Source organism: Mauremys reevesii, linkage group 1, assembly GCF_016161935.1.
Source record: "Mauremys reevesii isolate NIE-2019 linkage group 1, ASM1616193v1, whole genome shotgun sequence".
Taxonomy (NCBI): Eukaryota; Metazoa; Chordata; order Testudines; family Geoemydidae; genus Mauremys; species Mauremys reevesii.
The window spans coordinates 67,194,062-67,221,510 of record NC_052623.1 but is presented as its reverse complement, the minus strand read 5'-3'; the positions used below and the strand labels follow the sequence as shown (position 1 = coordinate 67,221,510).

Here is a 27,449-nt window from a genome sequence, read left to right as displayed (position 1 = left end):
CTTTGGTATAATGAGCAAAATTAAACTGACATTTTTTTTTGGTCCTCTGACTGTTTTTGTTGTTGTTAAATTTGAGGTATATGTGTAGTTTGAGCCTCTGTTATGGTGTTTTTATTATGGTTGGGTTGTGGATTGGCTTGAAACTCAGCTCTTCCTTCTAAAGAAGGATGTTTTATTGAGTTAACACATGAATATTGTATTAGGAGCCCACTGAGGTGAGTGGGGTGCATTTAGTTCTGCTTGCACGTATAGTAGTGGTAGCATGTTTGGAAAGAAATTTTTTGGTCCCTAGTTCATTACTGGCAAAAGGAGCTTAAATGTCTCGCTGTGCTAGGACAGTCTCTGCCTTCCCCCACCTGGTTCATACCAAGAACTCCATTTAGCACTGTTATTGTAACTAACGTGTAGCAAAACTTAAGGCAGAAAGGGACCTATGGGGAGTGGAGGCAACTTATTTCCTCCTATAACTAACAGTCGGGTTGTGGGAAAAGGGCATGAGGAAAAATGCCTCATGTTTCGATCTCCTCAAATTTTTTTAAATCTGTCTTTGCAGTGAGCACCTCTGTGGAGAGGAAGGAAGAGTATAGTAATGATTCAACTTACCTTACTTCCCCTCCAAATAAAAATGCCTACATACTGCAAGTATTTACACCTTTACAGTTATTGCAGCAATATCTAGAGACCCCATCACGGTCAGCACCTCATTGTCCTACACATTTTACAATCTGAGTTTAAAAAAAAAAAAATTCACCACTACTCTATGAAGTAGAGTTACAGTGTACCGGTTTCAGAGTAGCAGCATTGTTAGTTACAGTGTAGTTAAACATCACATTTGTACATGGACTGACAAAACCCAGACAACTCAATGCTTGATCCTTTACTCATACTATTGTTCCATAATATTTTTTCCTCCATTACATCATGAACTATGAAAGTGCCAACTTTTTTTTTTTAAACTGCCTGGCCTGTTCTTTTTTTCATGCCACAACCTTTTTACTTAAAAATAACTTTGTATTCAGTATATATTTAGAGAGGAAACTCCTCTTTAATGTGAAAATGTTGAACATCTGTGGTTTTACCCACAATATATTCTAAGCATTTGGCATATGCATTTATCTGTAGGGACACAATGACATTTTTCTCGGCAGTTGTAACCATGACAACAACTGGGAATGTCTGTGCCTCTTAACTTTTCAGAAGAATATGACTTTTTACCTTCCTAAGGGAACATTTGGTAGAAAAGGTTTTTGCAAGTTGCTAAGCATATTCAATTTCTTCAACCAGTTCTGTCAAGTTTATAGTGTTTCAGTTTTAGTACGAAAAAGTTTTAAAAGTAAGAGTAGAGTTTAAGTGAAACATCAGAGGTATATTGGTGTCTCAGCACATGCTTAAGAAACATCCATGTGCATGTGAAAGGATAAAAGTACAAAAGTTTAGTCCTATTCCATAATCGCATTACAGGTTTAAGTGTAAGTGCAGAGAAACTAGGATGTTAAAGAAGTTGATTTTATCTTCATGGAGTAACTTCAGTGTTGACATTTGTATGAAGTAAGTAATATAAACATTTATTCTATTAGGTCCTGAGATGTTAAGGAGCAGTGTGTAATTACATAATTCACTTCACTTATATAACATCACTAAAGTTTCCATGGATACATAGAAATTTACAGATTATTTCTTAGTATAAATGTCTTTGTAAAATAAAATAGTCCTGGAAAACAAAGTTTTACAAGACATTGTACTTAGTGCAATTCAAATTTATATAGCATCTTTCACAAACTGTACCAACATCCTAAAATGTAGAACATAGTATGTGGTATAGCAAATAGTGGTTCAAATAAATATCAACCAGATTATCAGAACTGCTCAGGACCCAGCAACTCCAATTTGGTGACATTTCAGTGCCTAAATGGGAGTGGATAGTGCTAAGCTCTCTTGAAAATCTGGCCTATATTGTTTAAAACATTCAGTTGTCGTAAATTTAACAGTGGAAGGAGTAAGATGAAGAGGCATGGGAAATTGAGAGATGGTAAAAATCTGAATCCAAGGACAAGTTCATCAGATGCGGCCTGCAAATGTATAGGCTGTTAAACAGCAAAAATCTCCTAGTGGAGAAGGTTTCTGGTGTGATAATTAAGTTCCCAAGATTTATTGTTCTGGGAGACTTCAACACCCATATTGATAACACCCTTGCTACAGTGACCTAAAACCTATTCTCCACACTTTCCACCCTGTTTCTCACAGGTACTTTCACCTCCACACATATCCAGTCACATCCGGAACCTGATTTGCAGACTTCATATTGCTTACATCAATCTAGGATTTACCAACCCATCTTCCAGGCTGAGATTGAAAGTCTCCCGCTTTCTAGTCAAAAGGAAGCAACCATAATAATCTAGGAAGTTAATGAGTTCCAGTCAAATTCTAAAACATCTTTCCAGGTGAATGCACACAACCAAAATACCATGGAACAGAAGATCTACTCCTGAGGGCATTCTGTGCCAAAAAATTAAAAATTCTGCACACAATATTTTAAAATTCTGCAAATTTTATTTGTCAAATAAATGTGGAGGCTCCAGCATGGCATTGGGGAGCACAAGCCACTGGCTGTGCAGAGGTGGGAGATCACTGTGCAGCTCCCCACTCCAGGACACGGACTCAGCAGTGAGACTGCACCCAACCCTGACATAGTGTAAGGACCGGTCCTGCCCCAGAAACACCCCAGGGACCTGCCCCTCCATGTCAGGTGCATCAGGTATGGGGCAAGCATGCTCAGCAAGGCAGGATCCAAATGTGGAGGGGCTTAGTGTGGGGATGATCCAGGTGTGGGTTGAGGGGGCTCTGAGTGGGGAAATCTGGGTGCAGGCGGCTCAGTGGGGGATCTGGGTGTGGGGCAGATCTGGATGCACAGGGGCTTGTTGGAGGGTTATGGGTGCAATGATAATGAGACTCTGCAGGGGGGTTCCGGGGGATGGTTGGGGCTCAGCGGGGGGTCTGGGTGTGGGGAGGATAGAGCTTGGCAGGGTGGTCTCGGTGTGGGGGGCTCATTGGGTGGGGTCCAGATGCTGGGGGAGTAGGGGTCAGTGGAGTGGGGATCCATATGCAACTGGTTGGGGCTTGGTAGGGTGGTGGTGCGGATGGTCCCTTATGAGGGAGTGGGGGAGGGGGAAACAACCAAATGGAAATGGTATTTGGCACACACAATTCTTGTGAGTCTATGACCTCAGCATGGGAGAAACAAAGGAAAGCTCACTTCTGCTTCATCATAATAGCTGCTAACTCATACCTTGTTGAACTGTTGCAGAGAGAGAGGAGATTTAGGAGAGTTCTTGTCAGAGGGAAAGCGAAGATGTGCCAGTATTTCTGTAAAGTCTCTCACTGAAGGATTGATTGGAAGTGAAATTGATCTTCCTCAGTGGCTAAAATCATGGAGCTTTAATCCTTGTTCATAAAAACTTCCATTGACTTAAATGAATGATATAAATAGAAGTTCTTTCTGGACAAAATTTGCACAAGGACATAAAGATTTTGCCTGGAACCATTAGTTAGAACAGGGGTCGGCAATCTTGCAGAAGTGGTGTGCCAAGTCTTCATTTATTCACTCTGATTTAAGGTTTCGCGTGCCAGTGATACATTTTAACGTTTTTAGAAGATCTCTTTCTATAAGTCTATAATATATAACTAAACTATTGTTGTATGTAAAGTAAATAAGGTGTTTAAAATGTTTCAGAAGCTTCATTTAAAATTAAATTAAAATGCAGAGCCCCCCCAGACTGGTGGCCAGGACGCGTGCCATAGGTTGCCTATCCCTGAGTTAGAAGTTAGTGTAGGGTAAGAGGATGTGGCCTCTTTATCTTTGCTAGGTCTCTGAGGATTGTCCCAGTCTACAGTTTAAAAACAACACTTTTTTATTGACATGAGTATGCAAAGTATATCACAGATCTCTGCTACATCTAGTAGAACTTTGATTTCACAAACATAGGGAATAGAATGAAATAGCCTATTTTACACCGTTGTATCTAGACCAAGTGTTCAACATCATTTTTGAAAGGTCTTGTTATTTCTCAGCCTATAAAACAGTTCTTCATTGTTGGTACTTTGTGAAACTTTTGAAATCAATTCACATATGTTTTGGGGTCTTTTTTTTGAGTTTCATTGCCATATGACACACACACAGCTGAACAAAAACCAACCAACAAACAAACAAAAAAAAGCAGAAATGCCTGTTTGAGACGTAGTAGAATAGTTGTCAGTAAGGATACTCAAGAGAACTGTCCCTGGATCCAGTAGAGAATTTTCATTTCAGTAGTTGTTTCACAGTGCATTGTATATTTTCCCAGTATATTTGTAGTTTTTACACTATTCTTCTGTTCGTGGGGGGAAAGGGGTGTCAGTCAGCTTTTTCTTCGTTGCATTTCAAAAAATATTGTCTGTGATTTCCTTAGCTTTTTTTTAATTGAATTCCTATCCTGCTCTTAAACAGTGAACACATGCTCTGTAGAGTCAAAAATTCCTGGGGTTTGACTTATTAACAAATTAATTAGACAAACTCCAGCGTATGACACTTCCTAGGGTTTCCTTAGGTCTGCTCAGCCCCAGATTTCAGCTTCTTCTGACCAGAGGGGCTTCTTCCACCTCCCTTATATCCAGGGTAAGTTAATGAGCTGCACATGCCCCAGTGAGTTAGCAGAGCTCAATTCCAACACCTGCTAATAGTGTGTTTCAGCAGAAGAACCCAGCTGCAGTTTTGTGGTGTCAAAAATAATGAATCAAGAAATAATATTGTAGTTTTTGTTTTTACTGCTGTATTTTGAGTTGATACACCAGAATTCTCCCAGTAGTATGGGAGTCCCCATGTATATTTCCTTACTTTCTTGTGCTTTCAAATTTTTATACATTACAAGTAATGAGTTTTGTTACATCAGGTGCATTTAGCATAAAGCAGTTTTTAACCCTTAATCTTCTATTCCAATTAACAATACACACTGGCAAATAGTTGTGTGCAGATTTTTGCAAGGTACATAGCAATGTGAACTGGGAGAAGATGGAACCCTACAATTATAAACCCAAGAATGATCTTACAGTAAGACTTTTTGATATTTTAATATTTACAGTCTATTTCTTCAAATTCTGTTTTTTAAGGTGGTGGTTATTGAACAGAGTTTGAACAGTTTGCCACATGTTGGTTTTTAGAATTGTGTATATACCCATAATTTAGTGATCCACAGTAATTCTGCTCATCTGTAAGAGCAACATCAATGCAATGAATTAATTTATCAGTAGAGCAGACTATTTGATCGGAAAGATCTAAAAGAAAGATAATTAAGTCTGACTGATTTCTGTCTCTGTCTTTTGTCTGACTGACTCTGGAAACAACTTAATGAAATTTTAAATATTTGATCATCTATTAACTGAAACTGCTTTCCTAAATTGTATTAATTTTATGTGATGTAACACTGAGTTAGTGTATATTTTGTTCATAGCTGCTAATGAACACGTCCCATTTACATTGTTACTCCTGGGTTTGCCTAATGAAAACTCACAAACTTAATAAACTTCAGAAGTGAGATATAGCAGATGCATCTGGACAAGTATCTGGTAATAATTAGGCTTGGAAGGATTCGATTTTTATCAGTAAATGTCAGTAAATACCAATTTCACTTTACACAAACTGACAAAAAATATTTCTGTAAATGGTAATCTATTTACAGGTAGGCAAAATAAGAAAAATGCTGCTTGAGAATTTATTAGAGTTTGATTTAAGGATATTTTCTCTGTATATTTTGACATGAGGTTGACAATTTGTTTTCAAGGTTAGAAAGCTTTAACTTTTTGAATCTCAGTGTCTGCAGTCATTAAATAGTTATTGGCTGACTGCCCCCCCTCCCCAATTTCCCACAACTGTGAAAATATAAGTCTGTACAAATAGAAAAAAATGCTTAAAAACCCATTAATTCTGCTGAGAACAGTAGTAATAGGTTTAATCTACTTCATTATAAAGAATATGGAAAAATATTTGAAGCAGCTGCTGAAGTAACTTTTTGCTTTTAGGTATCAAATCTGTTTTCTCCAGGTTTTCCAGTGTGAACGACTGCAACTGTGGTAGGTCAGATCAATTAAGTTTCACACCCACGTAGCATTACACCATGAATCACTGGACAATTGTTCTAAACCTCTCAATGTTACATTGAATATGGTGTGTTCTGACTGGTTCATATTAACTTCTCTTTTTAAGTAAGAAGTCATACTCCTGTTAAGGTATATAGTGTAAAGGTTTACGAAATTCAGCTTCTGTGCCTTTAAGAAACCTCATATGATACAAGCAAATATATTAGATGTCTTGTCTGAAGCCTTTTTTTAAACCTTCATGCTTAGAATTCAATAGGAACATAATTCCTGTCGGTGTAAAAACAGATTAAGTCTGAAAAGTATTCCCTTTATATATTGGTTACAAAATTACTTTTCTGGAAATGTATGTAAACATGTCTGCAGGTATCACTGTGATAGTAGGTGAAAATCTAGCATTCATATTGTGATATGTCTTAAGTTTTATCCTAAGTGCACACACTTGATTGATGTTCATAACTTTCCCTTTCCTGGTGTTTTTATTGTTAAATTAAATTAACAGCAAAACATAAACCACAGCATATAGTTGCTCCTGAGTTTGACATAGGGTACATTGGATTTCTTTGATGGTTTAGTTTAAGAATTTATCCAGTCCCCAGGAACCTCATTATGCTCTATTCCCTTTTCAACCCCAAGCACCCAAATACTCTGTGCTCTTTCCTGGACTTCCAAATTCTTCAGTTTCCTGTAGTTGTGAACCCCACACTCAATTACTTTACCAGTTTTTTTCTTATATATATGTACTTTATCACTTAGTTTTATCGAGGTAGATCTCTGCTTTAAACACTTGACATTCAAGTGTGGATAACTTTCCCTGACACAGAGCTTGATTCTATATTCCATGAGGAAGAAAAGCTCCCACTGAAGCTGATGGGTTTATCTGTTGCAAGGAGTATAGAGTTGGGGTCTTGATCTCAGCTGTCTTTTGTAGATGCTAGAGATTTTTGTAGCATTGCCACTTTTTTACCCTGTAATTTAGTTTTCATGCTTGCTAGAGATTCTGAAGGACATTCTACCCTTCATGTGTAATGTGGCAGAAATGTGCTGGGGTGGTCTGGGTGGCCCAGTTGCCTGGCATTTAAAAAAAGAAAAGAAAAGAAAAGAAAATATGTACTGCTTGACTTCCTTCAACTCTTTCCCATCTTTTAGAATAATCTGATAATATAGTCATTATATACTATCAGGTTGAATAAGAACCTGAGCAAGATAGCTATCTGGTTGAATAATAAGAAAACTGTTCATCCATGAACACCTTTGCCAGTGTTCATAAGATCAGGTTTCTGCCACTGTCAAACCAGAGTTGGTCTGCAGTGCTCCCTGCCCCTCCCCTTGCTGATGCTAGTTTATGAAGCTGTTCATAATAGGGCAGTTTTTCCAGTTTAAAAACTTGTCAGGTAAAAGGGCAAAATGTGAATGTTTTGTGATTTGCTTAGTTAATGGCTTTATTGAAAGTATGGATCCAAATAACTAAGGACATGGAGTGGTAATTCACTAAGTCAATTATCAGAGGATTGAATTTACACAAGTTTTCAGTGTGGGGCTAACTTTCACATTAGGTTAAATGGTTTTTATATATTATTTAATAAGCAGTTTAATTTGATGCCCCCAAATAGGGGAAGAGTTTATCATCTTAATATGATTCGATGCTTAAGATGTTTTAACTTTAATTTCTGTTTGTAATAAATCAGAGTAGTTTTGTTAGAGCAAAGGCTGTCGCGGTTCCTTGTCTAAATGCTGAAAAGAGATAATACAACAGTTTACACTTTATTAGGAAATTACGTAGTCAATGGACTTGTCTAGACTAGCATAAATGGTGGGTTTTTTTTAAATGTATTAGCAAAAACATTTGAGGGCTCTAATGGAGACAAGGCAAGTGCTCTCTGGGAGGCAGGGACCTTTGGTTTCCTTTAGGGGTCTGAGGATGTTAGCAAAAGTTCCAATCTCCTCTTGTCCCAGTTTGTATCTTACAATTTCCCCCTGTGGCTTTTCCCAGAGGTGGCTCCAGGCACCAGCACCCCAAGCGCGTGCCTGGGGTGGCAAGCCACGGGGGGGGCGCTCTGCCGGTCGCCGCGAGGGTGGCAGGCAGGCTGCCTTCGGCGGCATGCCTGTGGAGAGTCCGCTGGTCCTACGGCTTCGGCGGACCTCCTGCAGGCTGCCGCCGAATTTGCGGGACTGGGGACCTCCCGCAGGCAAGCCGCCGAAGGCAGCCTGCCTGCCGTGCTTGGGGCGGCAAAATACCTAGAGCCGCCCCTGGCTCTTCCCTGCCTGTTTCAGTGCCTTCCCATTTTTGTCTCCCCTTATCACTGTGTCCATCCCCTTCTGTGTTCACCTGTGCCTCTTGTCTGCACCCATGTCCTCCTGTGTTCTCCATGTCCCAGTCCCGTAATGAGGTACAGGAGAGAATTGGACAGCCCGAGATACTCACTGCAGGCAGGCATTAAGGGGGGGTACAGGCTAGTGCTATACTGGGAGATAGGAGGCAGCATTGGGCACTGTGTGCTACCCTCTCTTTATTCAGCCCCTACTTCTTCCCTGACTCTCCAGGGGCAAGGAGAACAGCTGAGATGGGAAAGCAGGAGGAACACAGTGAGCGGCTGCTCTGGTTGTTCTTAATCTGAAATTAACTAAAAGCAGTTAGAACCTCATGATGCTAGTAGGCAGATGCAGGTGTTTAAAAATATAATAAACACCACAAAAAATTGTAATTCAATATTTACTGGTAATTAGTTGATTCCCTCCCCCACTGCAGCAGGTTGTATGCTCGTGAGGTATCTTAAACTTGATGCTCAAAATATTGCTTTATAAAGAAACACTTTATTGTTAGTCCAGCTGTTCAGTTTAGCCAATCAGATGTATTCTACCTATATTAGATTATGTTGAAGCAATAAATATAACTGGGGGTAGGGAAATATTAGAATCTAGAGAGAGTGAAACCACACTACAAATTTAAGGTCTCTTTTTTACCACATGTTCTTAAGGTTTGTCCAGGGCAGTATTGCTGAGATTTATTTGTGATCCTGTAAAAGACTTGGGTTAGCCGGCTCTTCAAATTCTGTGAAGCAGTAGGTACGGTATAAAATGTTACACAGCTTAATGAATTAAAACAAACTTTTTTGTGTAAAACCATTTAAGATATGTATGGTGTTGTTTGTTATGAATTCTTGCAATAGAGCTTTCTTCAGGAAAAATCATGAGCAACTTAGACTGTTATGCATTTTAAAATAATAGCATGCTTTTAATTATGTTAAAAATGTGCAACTCAATTTGTGTTCAGTAAGATCACTTGTTCAAGACAGTTACCACCTCTTTCAGTTTCTTTTCTATAACTATTTTTCTTTTCTGACACTATTTCCTACTGCTTTTCTTCCATTAAAAAAAAATTGTTTAGTGATGACTTTCAGGAGAAAATAAAGCTGTTCTTTTTTCAATATTTATTTTTCTTTTTGGTCTTGCATCTGTTTGCATTTTTGTTCTTAGTCTTTTGGATTGTAAATATATTTTAAAATATAATTTTAAAATATTTTAAATCCACTGCTATCTTAACATTGGTTTAGTCCATCAGAGTGCCTGACAGAATTTTAGTACCGTATTTTTCCCTTAGCCTCTCTTGTCTTTATTCCCTTTATTTCTGGCTTTTTTCTTCTGTTCAGGTAGAGAGGTTTCAGTCACCCAACCTGGCTTTCATATTTTGTTTTTCATCCTTCTCCTACCCCGCCCCCCAACATTAAAGTTTTTCTCCTTGGTTTTTATTACGGTTTCTTTTGACTGGCTCATTTTTTCATGCCACTGTTCTCCTTTTTGTTGTTTAAGTGTCTGATCTGTTTTGCTGCACTAAAACTCATTCACTGCATTGTCACTATTAGCATTAAAATTATGCCGCTCTACAGAAGTTCTTGCTCCAGTGGGAGCTGTGATCGGCCAGACCTGCGGACTGGGCGGGTAAACATACCGGCCCGGCCTGCCTGGGGCTTTCCCTACACAAGTGGTGACCCCTGTTTGAGAAACCCTGCTCTAGATGGTTAGTAATATGCAGTACTAATTAGATTAATTAGTTAATACATGTTCAACACTTTGTTTTCAAAGCACTATATATGTGCTAAGTTGCTAGTGGCTGCCTCTTGAATTCATATTTGCTTTCTTCCATTCTACTTTATTATTTACATTATATTATGTATACTTTAAAATGTAACTGGATTTTAGAATAAATGACATTTTAACCATAATATTGTATTTATGTCTTCAGTATCTTGTATTCTTAACTTACTGACATTTTTTATTATAGTCTGCACTCTAGAATAAGGTCTATTTTAAATGTGTTTTGTATATCACCACCATCATTTAAAAATAATAATAATGATGTCCCATTTGGACAGAGAACAAGCTTTAAAAATTTGCATTCAAATGATGATTTTAGTGGAAAGGTATAAATGTCTAGAAAAAATGGAGAGTCACAGAAGCAGAGAATTGGGTGAATGCTCAATCATGACTATATAACTTAGCTACTGCAGTGTTATTGTCACAGTCTTGGTTGAGCTCCCCCTGCTGGATGCCTACCAGGCTGCAGTCTTTGGACCCACAAGTTCAGCTCATGTGCTCCCTTTAGTCACTGGGTAGGCTCCAGCTCGCTTCTTGGGCATCAGCTCTGTCTGATACCCCTTCTAGAAGTGGGATCCCACAGGCCAGCTGCCCTAGGCACCCAGAGCTAGTACTGACCCTCAAGATACCCCAGTAGTTTAAGCACACCTTCCCCACAGCTCCACCCTTGTGGGCACTCTGGTTTAGTTTATCACTTCAGAGACATAGCGTAATAGACATAGACATTGCAGAAGGGTTTCTAAAATATTCTTTGTTTTAGACGGTACTAGATATACTAATCTAGGCAAAATAATAAACACTTGCATGCTATTCCCTTCTCCCTATTTCCTCACCACTCTTGAGTGTCCTTTCAGATTTGGGTCAGTGTCTTTTCAGGGTTCCAGGTTCCCTTTCTGAGACTTCACTCTTCCAAGTCAGGCTTTTCTTCCAGGTCAAGAAGTTTCCTTTCTGATCCCCTACAGTAAGCTTCCTTTCAGCCTTGGCTATTCCCACAGTCAACAGGCCCCCTCTTGCTCAGGAAACCTTTCCCTTTGAATCTCTTGGTGAGTCCCTCTTCGACTTCACAGCCTTTGTGTTTTTAACCCCTGCTCTGACATCATCTGTCTTTTTGTTTCCTTCCGGGGGTTTTCCACTCCTTAAAACTTTAGGTATCCAGAGACAAGTGGAGAAAAGTGGTTTCACTTAGGATGTAGCCATCCCATTGTTTCTGTTTGGGCAAGATCTAGCCAGGGGTTGGTCTTTAACAAAAATCCTGTTCAGAGAGACACCCCTCTTTGTCTCCTTACTGCAAGGAGTATGAGGCATGGGTACAGTGAAGTTAATCATAAGAGTTTAAACATACAGAGAATTCATAATCTCTAACAGAATTTGTAAATTGTACATAGATTTCCCTAAATCATCACAGTTATAAAAAGAGTCAAAGATTTATATGGGACAGTGAGGATATTCCAGAACAGGGGTGGGCAAACTTTTTGGCCTGAGGACCACATCTGAGTCTGGAAATTGTAAGGAGGGCCATGAATACTCATGAAAGTGGGGGTTGGGGTGAGGGCTCCGGCTGGGGTGCGGGCTCGGGGGGGGGGAGAGAAATGAGTAGTTCAGGGTGCAGGAGGGGGTTCTGGGCTGGAGCAGGGTGTTGAGGTGGGGGGGTGGGCTCTAGGGTGGAAGAGTATGGGACCAAGGGGTTCAGAGGGCGGCTAATGGGAGCTGCGGTGATGGCGCTTGGGGTGGGGGCAGTGTGCGTATCCCCTGGCTGCCCCTACTCATAGGAGCTGAAGGGGGGACATGCTACTGCAAGCCACACAAGCCCCAGACTCCACTCCCTGGCAGGAGCTTGAGGGCCAGATTAAAACATCTGAAGGGCCAGATGTGGCCCTGGGCTGTAGTTTGCCCACCCCTGTTCTAGAAGGTATGTCAGACGAGTGAAGAAGTCTGGTATTTAAGGATGGGTGATCAAAATAAGAGGGTCATCAGGTTGCTCAAAGTCTCCTGTGTAGTGATGAAGCATAGTATCATTTTGTCATGATACACTGTGAGGAAGTGAGTAGTGAAAGGAGAAGAACTGTATCTGAAAGGAGACAGGCAAAAAAAGTATGCATGTCTGTTTGCAGTATTCGGGTTTAGGAGCATATCCCTTGACATTAAGACCTTATAAAGATCTAGGTTTTATATTGATGTAAATACAACAAATAAACTTAGAGCTTATTTGGTCTTTGCTGCCTGGATAATTGATGCAGTTTCCAGTATTTTAGGAATTAAGATTTTTATAGTCCGCATATATAGAATATGTCTAACAGGCTAAACAACTTTTTGGTTTTATTAAAATCCCAAATGTGCACCAAAGCTACCAAAACAAGCTGCTCCTAATAAACTGCTCTGGTCTTATATATCTCCTGTCCTGTCCATAGCCTTATTTTCACTAGGAGAAAAGATATGTTCTTATCTTGTGTTAGCTAACACATCTACCTTGACCACTTAACACATGTGAAAACTACAAACTTTCCTTCACTAGAATTTTATCTTGTGTTAGCCATGTGTTAATACAACCTAAGAACACATCTTTTTCTTAGTGTGGATGCATCCCTACACGAACAAAGTTCCTGTACTCATCTTTCATTTAAACGTAGGTCTTGCAGCCCCTTCCTCCTATGCAGTCATGTCCCTGGACATCTGTAGTATATATGTTTGTGTGCTTGATGTAGTATTTTGGCACAAAACTTCCTATATTACCATCAAATTGTTTACTCCCTAAGTCTCATCTTTTTTTTTTTAAATGTATTTTTCCTTCTGTTTGCCTTTTTCTCTCTCCTTTTTGTTACATATAAATTTGTTGCTCATTTATCATCCTCTCTCCCCTCCCTCCTTTTAGGCTTGATCCAAAGTCCATTGAAGTCAATAAGCTGTGGATTATACCCTGAATCTCCATCCTCTTTCACTTCCATCTTTCCTCACTCGTTTGCCCTATATTTTACCCCATTATCTCTTCTAAATTTACTATCCCACCCATTTATGCTGTACCAGGAAAAGAGATGGAACCTTCCCAGGAATTATTTTATACCAAGTTTATTTTTCAGAGAAGATATGTGGAGACTATTGTTTTTTCAGATGAATACTTCAATCCCCAGTGGTTGTGTGAGCTTTCAGGAAGTGACAAGCTCTTCTGAAATTACTGTTTAAAATCTTCATAATTTGAGTTTAATCAACTAAACTTTGGCCTCGCTAACACTAGATTTCAACCTATTGAATCCAGTAAAGTAAGTTTTATCTCTCTCCCTCTTCTTCTTCCTGTGGTGTTTCTTTTTCTTTCCTTTCGTTTGCTCCAAAGTGGCCAAAAATATATATATAGTTTTAGCCCTGATCTCTGTATTGATTTGAGAACCTATTGTTAAATGCACAACAAAATTGTTAGAAAAATTCTGCCCTTTACCTGGATCAATTTTGACTAGTTTGTATTTATTTCAATTGTAGTACAGAGGGACCAGAATAAGTCTTACAGTAGAAATTCAGTGGCAAGCTTAATTAGAGTTGATGCTGCCACTCCGTAATTCTCAACAGCCTATCTCTAAAACTCAGTAAGTTAGTCTCGTATTAAAAAAATCAGCAAGAGCAGCATATCGTAATAAAAACAAGCAGATAAAGACACATGGTTTTGCTTTGTGAAGTTTTTTCAATACTTCTGAACTATAGCTGATCCTATTTAAGGGGAATGCAGTTTTAAGATAGTAATCTATATGAAATGGAGAATATGCTTTGTTTTCATCTGTGATCCCTAAGATTGTAGCTACATGTAGATAAACATCCAGATTGCTATTTAAGGAAGTAAACTTTAAACTATGGCAAAACAGCTAAAAATAGTAACAAATAACTCACACATTTTCATCTAAATAAAGCTTACAGAAAACTTCCTTTGAGCATGCTGCAGCTTTGTTTCATGAAGAGGTATTGTTACACTAAATTGAAGGACAGATGCCACTTTTTAAAATACAAACTTGAGGTGTAAATTGGGGAACACAGAACAGTCCAACTCCAAAATTGGAGGGGACTTTAGGGAAGGAGAAGTAAGAAGGGGGCATGAACGAAGTGTAGAATAACAGAGAAAGGTGCTAATGCAGAAATGAACTGCACACAGCCTGGAGCAGAGCAATCATTTAGATTTGTTGAGAAAATAAACCTAAGTCACTTGATTGTTATTGGTAGAATACAGGATTTGGGATTAGATGCAGGTAATAATAGCATAGTTGGGCAATTTATTCTCTATAGTTCTCAAGTGTCCCTCATGCCCTTTGAGAACAGCTGGTAACTTAATGAAATAGTTAATGATTTTGCAGACAAAGCAAACTGAAGGGATATGGGCATATGCCTTCTGCCAGCTGTGTGGAAGAAAACTAGAGCAAACGTTACTTATGTTAGTTATTTTGATTTTATTATATATATATTTTAAAAGTGCCTAATTTAAGATGTGCATGAAACAGGATAGTTTTCTTCTCTGCTGTTTTGGCATTACCATGAACTGGATAAAGAAGGAGTGTATTAGCAACACAAACATTGGTATAGTATGGGTTGAGGGCAAATGCCTAGAAGATTGGACTTTGCCAATGATAATGCACAATTGAGAAAAGCTATAAATAAAGACAGGCACCATGGCAAAAACAGCTTGCCAAGCAAGGCTCCAAATCAGTTATGCCAAAACAAACATCCTTGAAACCCAGACATCAAGGAGTAACATCATATTAGAAGGCAAAAACATCAAGAAAGTAGAACAATTCATTTATCTGGTAAGCACCATACTAGTCAGCAGTGACCTCAAGAAAGATGTGACATCAAAAGAGAGGAAAGGCATCCACAGCATTCACTAAACTCAACAATGTATGGAAATTAGAGATACACTGTACCAAAAAAAACCTCTCAGAATTTCCTTAAGGCTGCGAGAGCTGGATATCTGTAAAAATGTTAGAAAACTAGATGCCTTTGAAAATAAGTGCCTGTGAAAGATTCTGGCATTGATTGGAGAGACTTTATCACCAAAAAAAGAGATCCAAAGAATCACTAACCTTCAGCTTGTCTCCACTAGAATTAGACGGACATGTTGGATGTATTTGGACCATGTACTCCAGATGCCAGCGCGCACGCTCCCACATGAAGCTGTCTGTAAGGCCCAACTGGTCTAGAACTTGGACCTGCAGAGCTGCTAGTTAGCTGACATTGCCATGGTGTCACTTAGCAGCAGCTGTAACAAGCTTGCACTCCCCTGCCTGCAACCTGTTTTGGACATAGGCCATGGGAAGTCCCATCTCAAGTGGTCTGACAGGCAGCAGCCCTATGGCCCCTAATTGGCTCCCTGCCTTATATAAACCTATGGGGCATTCCAGGAAGCATCCAGACAACAATGTGGACTTCCTATAGCTGCCACAACCATTCTCAGCTCTTGAACTCCTGGCTTTGGCCTCAGCTTGATTTGGACCCTAAAACCTGACTCTGACCCCTGGTATTGACCTTGGCCTGGAACCTGACTATGCACTGCTTCACTACTCCCTGCCTCAGGTTTGCCCCTGCTCTGGTCCTGGGTTCTGACTGCCTATGATGGAATCCTGACACTGTCAAGTGGAAAACAACTGGTATGAGGCAATGATGGCACTCAAGAGAAACCTTAAGAACCCTTATCAGGAAGGGCAGGATAGTCGATCTCAACACCACAGAGCAGATGAAAACAGCAGCTAATGGCAGAAGGGGATGGAAGAGACTGGTTTCCACCCTGTGTGTCAACAGCAGAGGGAGAAGGACGGAATAATGACCAACTTAAGATGTAGAACTCTTCTCATATCTTAACAATTAACAATTCCTCACCACAAAACCAGAAAATGATTATCGAGAAACCCAATAAAAACCAAATAAACACTTCCTCACTGCAAATAGCAACATTTGCTATGTCCTCTCTCCCAAAAGCTGGGGTCAATAGATGGACCTTGCAGCATGTCCATAACGTCAACAAATTTGGGCTAAACCTGACCAAACTGGTACAGTAGAACCTCAGAGATACAAACACCAGAGTTATGTATTTACTGGACACCCTGTGGAACCAGAAGTCCTCAATCAGGCAGCAGCACAAACCAAAAAAGGAAAAAAAAAAAAAAAAGAAGCAAATACTGTGCTGCCTCGGGGCTAATGGTTGTGGCTTCAGCCCCAGGGTGGGAGCGTTGGGTCTCGGGGCTTTAGTTTTGCAGGAGGTGCTGGGGCTTGTGGCTTCAGCCCTGTGGCTCCATTGTTGGTTTCAGCCCCGTGGGGAATGCTGGAGCTCAGGGCTTTAGATACGAGGGGAGCATTGGTTTCAGCCCCAGCTCTCCCCCTGTAGCTAGGGCCCCAAGCCCTGGTGCGCCCTGAGAGGCTGAAACCAGGAGCGGAGCCACAGGGCTGAAACCCCGAGTCCCAGTGCTCCCCTCCCAGGTCTAAAGTTCTGAGTCCAAGTGATCCCGTGGGGCAGAAGCCGTGAGCCCCCTGCCAATAGCTGACTCTTCCTTGCAGCCTCGCCATTGGAGAGACACGGGAACAGTGCATGGTTTCATCAGCCACTCTGAGACCTGGCAAACTTTTAACAGAGTGAAGTTGTTTAGGAGATTGCTTTACGCTGCCCTTCTGGTCACAGGCTTACAGTGGTGTTGCAAACAAGATGGCTTTGGCTGGCTAAGCCAGACTCTTATTAAACAGAAGACAAAAAGAGATAGAGGAAAGAGGAGAAATAGGGTGGGAAAAAGAAAAGGACTTGGTATCAGGAACCTACGTCTTGCATCTTTGGTAGTATTTGAGATTTAGCTGGATCCAGTAGAGGTGGCGACATCATCTGTGTCCCTTTCCCTGTGATCTGGTTTGGTCAGGACATATTTCAGAGTCAGGACAATGAAAGCCAAATGGGGAGTCATGGTGGATCCAGGAGTCCCAGGAGATAATGGGGGTGGGGATGGCAGCTATGATGGTGAAGCAGTTCACTCATTTCTGAACCAGCCAGCTAATTAACTAAAGTAATGATTTCTTCCTAAACTCTCTCTTTGCGGACCTCAGAATATCTCATCCTCCTATTATTTTGTCTACCAATTAGTCTTAATTTCCAACATATCAATTTTGGTCCATAATTTCGGTCCCCCATTTCTTTTATTTACCAGACATAGTCTTAACACAGTCCTTGAGTTATATGAATAGGCTTTTTTGTTTGGGCTAATTCAGTGTGTCTCCCTTTTGTACCTTTTCCCATTAACATAGGTGATTGGATAAATGTTTATAAAATGTTCCACTTTCCCTACAGTTGAGCTCACAATTGGGGTAGACCTGTTGAGCGCCAATTATCACAACAGTCCCGTCCCTGATGACAGCTGTGGCAATATCCCAGAGAGGCAGTCTCTTAGGCAGGCAGGTCCCAGCCCAACTAATATCTTAAATTTAACCTGTCCGATTGCATGACTGAAACTTTTGTAAACAGGAGGGAAATTTGAAATTTCAAGATTGCAACTGAAACACTTGAGCAAGGCTGAATATTCGCTAGTTTGTCTGGGAGCATAATGTAGTAAAATCTCCTTTTGTGGGTGAATTGGTGATAGAAAGGTAAGGGAGGTGCCATTTGGCTTGTAAAAATGTACAGAATCATAATTTCAGTGGTGCCATCCTCTGAGGCATGGCAGCGGATACTTGCTGCCCTCAGCTCCAGGTTGTCTTATTGGTGGAAATTTTGATAATACAGTTTTGTCTAGAATGGGTTGAGTTGAGTATCATTTGAAAGCTTTTTCTTCCATGAATCATTAGTACCAAACATTACAAACCTAGAACAATTATGTAGATATATGTTCAAGAAAATGTTTAAAATCAACTTTGTTTAAAATTATACTTTAACACGGATGCATTGCTTACATAAAAACGACACTGATTTTTGGTAATCCTAGGGAAGCTAGCCTTCGTATGTAGGACTGAAAACATTTATTCATCAAAGTCCTCATCAGTGTTATCTTAGTCGAGGGCACCAGCACTAGACATGTTTTCACACTGACCCTCGCCCGCATCACACTTGCACATCTCTGTACAAGGCAGGCTGCTGGCCAAACATTTGCAGGGTGGTGAGCATCAGTTCTTTGCATACATGCATTTGATTAGCTGAAGGATTGATTGACACACAACTTGTGAAATCAGTCCATCCTCCAAGACCTATCCATGCCCGAAGCATTAACAGATAACACAGTACTGTTGGTTGAGGGCCACTATTTAACTTTGTGAGGGCTACATGTTTGACAGACCTGTGTTAAAGTATAATTTAAAGAGATGATTTTTAAACATTTCCTTGCATATATACATAATTGCTCTAGGTTTGTCACAGTTGATACCATTGTGTTCATGGGAGAAAGGGCTTTTGAATGATATCCAACACAACCCATTTCCAATGAAATTCTATTATTCACCAACTGGAGGACTGGGAGCTGGAGGGATCAGCGAGTCCCCTTGCCACACCACAGAGGGTGACATTTAGATATTTATGAATCAAATGACACCACCCTTGCCTTTCTCTCATTAACTTGCCCATGGAATTCCATGTGCTCCCAGACTGTCTTTTGCTTTCCACAGATGTTCTTGAGAATAAAAACACTTTAGTTTTTGGTCCAAATGTTTGCATCTATGTTTTGATGTATTTACTCAGTTTTAGTTGAGTTACTTTTTTTGGATTTTTTTTCAGTCAGACAGAAGAGCTCTCATTAAGACAAACGAGTTATTTGAACATTGGATCATAGAGAGGGAAAAAAGAAAGTCGAAGTCTCCAGCAAAAAATATTAATAATAAAAAAAATCCAGATCCATTTTGTTAAAGGGGAGGGAAGGTGGTATGGGTGTGTGAGAGAGAATGGAGTGACCTGACATAGCAATGTTGGTTGTTATAGCTGAACAAGTTCTGACAGATATACCAGGAAGTTAAAAATAAACAATCATTTGTAGAAGATTAATTGTGTGGGAAGGGGGGAAAAAAGTACAATCTTTCTGGTTTGTTGATTCCAAAAATCTTTACAGAAAGCATGATTTAACTTGCCCTCCTTTGTATTACTCAAGTAGTAATGAGGTTAAAATCTCCACCCAAAATAATATCGGAATTGGGGAGTGGAATAACTTTAGCAATAACAGAATTCAAGATATTGGAAACACACATGTTATATTTAAATGTACTTCCTCATTTCCAGAATCTTGACAATATAATCATTCAGTGCTTCTGGAATCTGTATGGATCTTTTGTGTGAGTATAACTGTTTTTCTGAGGTACATGGGGAAAAAAACAGTCTTTCAACAAATGTTAATGTTCACCTCTGTTTCCTCCAGAAGCCTATTTTGAGCAATGCTTGTTATTTACAACAGAATGCCCTTAGTGTTCTATGAACAGGGCCAGCTTTAGCAAGTGCGGGGCCTGATTTGTATTCACCTGGCGGCGCTCTGGGTCTTTGGCGGCACTTCGGCAGCAGGTCCTTCACTTGCTCTGGGTCTTCGGTGGCACTCAAGGACCCGCCGCCGAAGACCCGGAGCGAGTGAAGGACCTGCCAGGGGTGGCTCCAGGCACCAATGCACCACGTGTGTGCCTGGGGCAGCCTGCCGGTCGCCTTCAGGGTGGCAGTCAGGCTGCCTTCAGCGGCATGCCTGTGGGAGGTCCGCTGGTCCCGTGGTTTCAGCGGCAATTCGTCGGCGGGTATGCCGAAGGCGCGGGACCGGCAGACCTCCCTCAGGCATGCTGCCGAAAGCCGCCTGACTGCCGTGCTTGAGGCAGCAAAATACATAGAGCCGCCCCTGGGACCCGCCGCTGAAATGCTGCCGAAGACCTGGAGAACACCGCCGGGTCACTAAAAATTAAAAAGGTGCCGGTGCAGGGCCCTGTTAGGTGCTGGCGTGGGGCCCTCTTAGGTGCGGGGCCTGATTCGGGGAAATCGGCCTAAAGCAGGCCCTGTCTATGCAGCACTTCCAACTTGTACATGACAGATTTAAAACATTTTGCAAAAGTTAACCCCTATATTATAGAAAAAAACCAATAACCTAATGAAAGAATATATATTGTATGGGATATGTTCATTGGGATATATTATATCTAATAGGATTTATTTAAAATTTAAACTGTAAGTACATGGTTTATCAAAACTATTTGCTTATTCAGTCAGAGCATGAACACAGCTGTATAGTAGAGTAGCACCTCCTTTAAACTTATATTGCATCCACATATTCTCCACTTGAGTATGTTCTGAGAAGAATAAGTAAAACAGGTGCCAGTACTTATCAACCTTAAAAACAAACATAAAAAAACACTAATAAACCAGCTTACACTTGTGACAGAATTGGGAGTGTTTAAAATTGTGCAATACCCCAAAGCTTTCAGTAAACTGACTGTTCTGACAAACACTATAATTTACAGGAAATCAGATTGTAGGCAAGAAGTTCTTACTGTTTGCTGTAACTACTTTAAATTCATAACTATATCGTGTTAGTATTGATTCAGGAAACAAATGTCAAAGTGATGAGAGATGGTCTGTGGCGAAGACTTAGGAGATCTGGGTTCAATTTCTAGTTGTGCCACAGATTTCTTGTGTAACTTTTGGTAAATCATTTAGTGCCTAATCCAAACCACACTGAAGTCAGTGGGAGCCTTTAAATTGGCTTCTTGTCCCCATCTGTAAAATCAGGATAAAAAAAAACAAAAAACTTCCCTATTCTATAGTGGTATGGTGAAAATAAGTACAATAATGCTTGTCAAGTGCTTAGACACCGTTGTGCTGGAGAACTGTAGAAGCATATAGGTTGACATGACCTGGTTTTGTACTAGCTCTTCTTGCTTTCTTTCTTCTCCTCCCTTATCCATACACTTTTCTGAGCCTGATGAAGTTCTTGGTGAAGAAATCTAGGTGGATAATGTTGAGGCACCTGAAGTAAAACCAGCATATTTGCATGAGACAGAGCTCTTTGAAGAAAAAGAAGGGAGTGTAAGGAAAATGTAGAACCAGAGAGCTTTGTTCTCACAGTTCGTAAGTGATTTTCAATTTGAATTTCCATTGTATTGTAATTGTTCCTACAGGTACATTTTGATACCTTTTCTGTCTAACTGCAGATTGAAGAAATGGGATGCAGGAGTTTGGGGAGAATCTTGAGTGGTGTAGAGGCGCCAGTGAACAACATGTAAAATTCAAAATAGAGTATGTGACTAAATTCTCAACAGTGAGGTGGCGATTCTTGTTTTAGATTCAATATTCTATATTGGAAGTTCCCAAGCTGTGATCTGTGAACCACTCATTGATCGTTGGCGCACTTATTGGTGGGAGGCAGAGTACTGGGTCTCCTTTTTCCCAGGCTCATCATTTCAGAGGAGGAGAATGTTCAGACAAACAGGGAAAAGGCATGATGTGTATATTGGTTGGGAATTATAATGGCATGGGCACCATACAGCTAGTAACATGGTTTGATTTTTTTTTTAATTGCTCTGTTATTCCAAACATGACCTGAGAATGCACCATGGTCAGTATCTGGACCTCTAGGATTAGTATCTGGTCACAACCAACAAATCCCCTTAAGTGATTAATACATATTGTGGTGTTCTCAGCTAAAAGGATGGTGGACATAATATTGTTCTCAGACAGTGTATGAAGTCTTAAAGGCAGATACGCTGATACATACAAAGACTGCTATGATTGTGGGTGTGGTTGCCTGGCAGCAGCTGTACGCAATTTTTTTTCACCCGTTAGCACAAAAACATTTGAATTTTTTTTTTGAAAATGTAGCGTGATCCATGTTTCAGCTTAAAAAAAGGGAAGAAAATAACACTGTTTGGCCTTGAATGTTAATTCTAAAGGCCTGGTCCACACTGCAACTTTTAAATAACTTTGTCACAAGTTAGTGGATATGGTTTATGTCTCTATACAACTCGTCAATACTCTTAGTAACCATGGCAGCTAGCAGTAATATTGCTCCTGCCAACAATCTAGGCTGGAATTTGTTTGCCTTCCTGTAATCCTTTCCCAACACCTGCACTTTCTTTGGTTGGGATCCTGTAACTGTGTAACTGGCCTGTCCCCCTTCCTCTTAGCTTTCTGATTTTGCTGTAGGTGAATGATGTTTGAACACACTCTCCTTTGCTGAGGCACTATGGCAGGGATCGGCAACCTTTGGCATGCGGCCCGTCAGGGAAATCCGCTGGTGGGCCGGGACGGTTTGTTTACCTGCCACGTCCACAGGTTTGGCCGGAGCTGTGGGAAGTGGCGTAGGCCGAGGGATGTGCTGGCCGCCGCTTCCCGCAGACCCCATTGGCCTGGAACGGCGAACCGCAGCCAGTGGGAGCCACGATCGGCTGAACCTGCGGATGCTGCAGGTAAACAAACTGTCCCGGCCCACCACTGGATTTTCCTGACCGGCCATGGGCCAAGGGTTGCCGATCCCTGCACTACGGGATAACAACCCATTTCCCCCCTGAGAATGTGCTGATATATGTAGGCATGGGTTTAGGTCTGAGTGCACAGATTTGGTTAACACATGGCTGTGTTGTGGAATATAAAAATCTACTGAGCGGGTACAACTAAACCTTGTTTGTTGTAACCAGGTAAGATGAACTAACTGGTAACTGAACAAAGCTGAATTTGTAGCATAGATAGGGCACAGTGACAATCCTGTATTAAAGATGGAGCTTTACACAAGGGCAAACTTTATAAGAGACCATTTATAGAAAAAGAAAATATAATCTATTGCCACTGCTAATTACTGAAATATAGTATGGGACCTCAAGCTAACTTTTCCTCCGGATTCTGCAGTGAAGTCAGAAACACAGAACTATGACTCCCCAAAATATTACTGTAGAGACATCAATTGATGTAAGGATGGAGTATAAAGGTAACAGGCTTTTATGCCTGTTTATGCAGTGCCCTTGCTTAAACAAAATTGATAAACACCTATAAAAGTCCCATCAAGAGAGTCGAGGAGTTAGAGGAACAGTAATATTGACGAACGTATTTTACTTTGAGGTGGGGGCATATATCTCAATATTTAAAACACATCCAATATTAAAAAAGATTAAAATCTTTAATACAGCATCTCCATTAGTTTGTTATTGGACTGTCTGACAGGAACAACATGGCCAAAGCCACCATTCTCAAAACTCAACATGCACCTGCCTAAAGTCTAAAATAAAGAGAATGTGTTCACTCTCTTTATTAAAAAAAGGCAGCTCCCTGCCTGGAATGTTTATTACCCTCTCAATGTTTGTAAATGCAGGATTGTCTTATAATATGTTCAATACAGTGTTTGAATATAATAGTTTGTTTTTCAGAGTGGTTTTTCTAATTGCTTGTAGTCCAGCAGAAAATGTTATACAGATAACTTCTAGAAAAGATAGAGTAACATTTAAAAAGCAAATGGCTTGATCATTTTTTTCCCATTATATCTTGCCTATCTCATAAGGGTATTGTGAGGACCTATCAGTTATTGTTTCTATAGCTGGTCTTGATAAAGCAGTGTTCAAGTGTTAAGTAGTAGTGGTAGTCGTCATCACAGACTTTTCTCCAAGTTATTGCAACCTTTCACCCATCCCATACTTAGCCTTGAGATTCAGCTAGAAAACTTAGCTTCACTTTCACTTCATAAATTAAAGCAAGATGTGATGGAGTGCTATCAGCAGTACCCTGATTACTGACAATGCTGCAGCCTAGAGAAGGCTGCAGGCCCAGCTGAGGGCAATTACTGTACGTACTTTCTGGTGGGGCACTGTGAACACCTGGGTGACAACCACTGGGTTACTGTAATTGGAGAGACTATAAGGGGAGGAAACAGGAAACAAGGGCTGGTTCAAGAGGAGCTCAGAAGGAAGCTTAGAGTGAGTCTGGGCTGAGGGCTTCAGGGAAGCCTATCCTTGCTGTAAGTCTGTGTTGCCTGGTATTATTATGTAATAGCGAAATAAATGCACACCATGGTGAAAGATAAACAGCCCGGTGTGCATTTGTGACTGCAAAACCATCTGAACTGGCCCGGCAGTGAGTTTCACCAGGTAGCAACGGAGGCACCTGTGACACAAGAGAATTTCTTAGTCACCAAGGTTGCAATTCAAACTCTCTTCTGTTTGTCTCTGCTAATCAGGAGCAAAGAGATTCACCTTTAGTTTTGGAACCTATGCATCTTCAAGGTATTCTGAGTACTTTCCCTAAATGTATTTACACTTTGTATAAGATGAAGCACAGAGAACCCAAAAATAAAAGTAGACATACACTGAAAAAGTATTGCTGAAAACTACTTGCATGGTTTTGGTGGTAGAGTAGAAAAAAGAAGTTAACTATTAAAACTTGCAGTCATTTCTGTTTGTGACCTCCAGAGATCTGCCTTTCTAGTAGGAAAGTCATCAAGGCCCTGGGAGGAAGAGAGGGAGGAAGGAAGAAGCACGTGGCTTTCCTTCTTGAAATTTTCAGATATCCTGTACATGCCTCCTTTCTCTGGATAAGTGACAAACAAGACAGGTAAAACTAGTCATCCGGTTTAATTTAAATTCATTTCACTTTAGTGTTGGGTGTAACTTAATTATCTTGAAAGTCAGTTTCTCTGTTCCCTACTGGGAGTCAAAACCAGGCTTTTATTTGACAACTGCTGTGTAATTACCCTTATTCATTGAAGTTGACATGGCTTGAACATGCCATATACTAAGCTTTTATACATTTGTCAGTAAAAGCTGAGGCCAAAATTTTCAGAAGTGTCCACTAGTTTTGTGTACCTCAGTTTTTGGGTGCTCCCCTTGGTGCAATTACTGCTTGAGTATTCCCCCTCCCAGCTACTGATTACACCCATTTTCACCGTAAATTGATGGGATCTGTGGGTATGCAACACTCATGAAAATCAGGCTTGAAATATCTCATATTAGACACTCAAAAGCTGAAGTGCACAAAGTTAGGAATACTTCAGAAAATATTGACCTGAACTTGTTCTTGTTTGAAATTCAGATTTTGAATCTTACATGTATACTACATTAAAATTACATTGTTTTCTCCAGGTTGAAAACAACCTTTGAGCACAACACTTAAATGTTCTGTTTCTTAGTGTTCTACTACGTAGTGTTTTGTGTGTCTGTCTTTTTTTGGTGGACTGTTTGTATAGCGACAGATGCTGTTGCTTAGCAACCAGTAGCATAGTGGAAGTAGGTAATTAATGCAGTATGAATGTTAATTTCTCTTAGGAAATGTATAACTTAAATTGCCCAACAAATCTATTAAAATAGTTTTTTTTCTAGTCCTTCCTCTTCCAGTCATTTCTGTTCAGTAATGCTGCCGGGTCATCCTTGTTTTTAGCTATCAACTCTGATATACATGGTATAAAATAACAAATGATGTCAGCTTGTTGTTTGGGTATAGAATCTGCTCGTTATAAACATGGGGTGACATGAAAATGTAAATCCTAGAATGATAAATATGACTATTTTTAAAGTTCTGCTTTAATCTTTCAGTGATTTACTTTAAGGCACAAACACTACATTTTAAACATCCTGTTATATTTGATTTTCCCAAATTAACAACTGTTTTTTGCTGCTATACATATTTACTAACCTCTCTTTCACATTGGGCACCAGGATATCTCATCTCTCTGTCACATAACCATGTGTCCAGTATATAGCTTGTGAGGATTATTTGAAGGTTGAGGTATCTTATGGACATGCCTTGGGTGAACTGAAGCACACGATTAAAGGCCATCTGTCTCTGGCAGAAGGAATAGTAGATATTCTGAAGAGCATTACACTTATCATAGTAATAGTCTACCATTTTGCAATCGGTTCTAAATTATATGGATGTAGTTTCACAATTAACAGATTGGAATCTTCATCAACCTCTCAGAGTGGTCTCTCGGCTCATTTTAGAATATTTAAACAGAAAAAATAGAACAATTAAAACCTATTCTTTTCTATAGTTGATCAAAGTTTACTTGATATTTCCAATAGTTCTTCTGAATCTTTTAATTATAAGCTTTTTGACAACATTAGGAAGCTCTAACTTTATTTTTATGTTTTTAAGATTTTTTTTTAACCTGAGCATGTAAAATATAAAACACTGTGTCTGAAGATACAGGTACAATTTAGTCCCCTTAATAGCTATGTTCTGTATCTTGTGAGCCCAGGATGAGCCTTTGGCTACATGTTGTAATGATCAGGACCACTGTAGCACTGTCTTATTGGATAGATCTGTACTTTCCGCAGTTAATGTGCAGGTGCGAATAGTCTAGTAGGATCTGACTGCTAAGCTATATATGTGCAATACTTCAGCTGCTTACAAGGATGTTTAATACTTAAGAAACTTTCATAAAAGAATTTTCCTAGAATCTGAGTATGAGGAATAGTTGGTTAGGATTTTATGGTCTCTATTTAGAATAAGTACTGACTTTTTGGATTTTGAACTAGTGGGACATGTAAATATTGCTTTTAAACTAGGCAGGGAAAGGGGAGCTTTCATGGATTAATTCTGTATGAGGAATAAGTTGATTGATGTACTAAAATGTATATACAAAAGTGCAAGGAATATGAAAAATAACCATGAACAACTAAAGTGTATCTTAGCAATTGATAAAACCAGAACCCTTTTTTCAAGCTCATTGAATGTTAGAAGAATTTTGAATTTCCAATCTCTGGATCCGATACAAAATCAGGCCTATTTTTCAGTTCAGATGCATACAAAATCTTGCAAGAACAGTTGATATAATGTGATTTCCAACATTCAGGATGAAATTTCAGCATGGTCTTGATCACAACTCAAACCCTAGCTTGGTTTCATCCTCTAACCTAAAATCTAGCTCAAATCCAATACAGATCCAAACAGTGCCTTCTCAGTCCATGTTTCTCACTAAACTATGGTGATTCTCTTCTAGGGAGTGATACTGAAAATTGGTGGTGGTGATCCCTACAAGAATGTCAGCTGAGAGAGGTACAATCAGTACAGGAGAATCAGGAAGAGAAAAAGGAGGGAAGAGATATTGATGTAAAAAGTATTTACAATGCCAGAAAGTTAAGAGTAGAGAAGTGTGCTGGTGAAATCTCTGGGTTGAAAGACAAAGCAGAAATGACGGTTGGTTTTGGTTACAACCCTCTTGAGCTTGTGGAAAGTATGAATGAAAACTCTGAAGATACTGGGAAACCAAGAATCATACTGTATTCAGAAGGGATTTTTAACTCTGGGTAACAAAAGCCAAATATGTATAATCACAGATATTCCAGTTACACAGAAT

At 39.9% G+C, this 27,449-nt stretch overlaps 1 protein-coding gene across 6 annotated transcripts in view; it reads left to right on the top strand.

Annotated features, from left to right (window-relative positions):
- DGKH (diacylglycerol kinase eta) overlaps positions 1-27,449 on the top strand; it is a 259,630-nt gene that overhangs the window by 45,302 nt on the left and 186,879 nt on the right. Inside the window, exon 1 of one of the 6 annotated variants that reach the window (XM_039496976.1) lies at positions 24,073-24,113. The exons of the other annotated variants lie outside the window; for them this stretch is intronic. The gene's annotated coding sequence lies outside the window, so the exon portion shown is untranslated. Of the gene's footprint in view, positions 1-24,072; positions 24,114-27,449 lie in introns of those variants that run through there. 6 annotated transcript variants of the gene reach the window in all.